This window comes from Ovis canadensis, chromosome 25, assembly GCF_042477335.2.
Source record: "Ovis canadensis isolate MfBH-ARS-UI-01 breed Bighorn chromosome 25, ARS-UI_OviCan_v2, whole genome shotgun sequence".
Lineage (NCBI taxonomy): Eukaryota > Metazoa > Chordata > Mammalia > Artiodactyla > Bovidae > Ovis > Ovis canadensis.
This window is the reverse complement of record NC_091269.1, coordinates 47,420,725-47,421,642: the sequence shown is the minus strand read 5'-3', so window position 1 is coordinate 47,421,642 and position 918 is coordinate 47,420,725. Positions and strand designations below refer to the sequence as shown.

The following is a 918-nucleotide window of genomic DNA, read 5'->3' as shown; positions in this document are numbered from 1 at the left end:
TGATGTTGAGCATCTTTTCATGTGTTTGTTAGCCATCTGTATGTTTTCTTTGGAGAAATGTCTGTTTAGTTCTTTGGCCGGTAAATTTCCATACTCATTCTATGAGGCCACCATCACCCTAATACCAAAACCTGACAAAGATGCCACAAAAAAAGAAAACTACAGGCCAATATCACTGATGAACATAGATGTAAAAATCCTTAACAAAATTCTAGCAATCAGAATCCAACAACACATTAAAAAGATCATACACCGGCCGGGACTGTGTGAGGAGATGAAGCCGGCGGTGGACGAGATGTTTCCCGAGGGCACCAGGCCGTATGTGGACCTGGACGAGGCAGGAGGCAGCACCGGGCTCCTGATGGACTTGGCAGCCAATGAAAAGGCAGTTCACGCAGACTTTTTTAATGATTTTGAAGATCTCTTTGACGATGATGATATCCAGTGAGGTGTGTCCAGCGGTGCGTCTGGCCAAGCTTCGCCACGTGGTGGTGTGGTGGGGCTCCTTAAAGGACAGTTTCAGGTGGTTCCAGAGAACTTGTGGGAATCGCTAAAATTTAGATGATTAGCCAAGAAAGAGAAGAAGGTTTTAGCCATCTGGAGGAGGCCTGTTAAACTCTTGAATGTTGCCAGCTTTTGTCCTTAACTTCAGTTAAAATAAAGTGATGTTATTTCTTGCAGGGTGAAAAAAAAAAAGATCATACACCATGACCAAGTGGGCTTTATACCAGGGATGCAAGGATTCTTCAATATCCGCAAGTCAATCAATGTAATACACCACATTAACAAATTGAAAAATAAAAGCCATATGATTATCTCAATAGATGCAGAGAAAGCCTTTGACAAAATTCAACATCCATTTATGATAAAAACTGTCCAGAAAGCAGGAATAGAAGGAACATACCTCAACATAATAAA

The 918-nt window shown here is 41.6% G+C and overlaps 1 pseudogene; it reads left to right on the top strand.

Moving 5' to 3' along the window:
- The first annotated feature begins 260 nt into the window (after positions 1-260).
- LOC138929825 (COP9 signalosome complex subunit 9 pseudogene) lies at positions 261-682 on the top strand (annotated as a pseudogene).
- Positions 683-918: the final 236 nt, after the last annotated feature.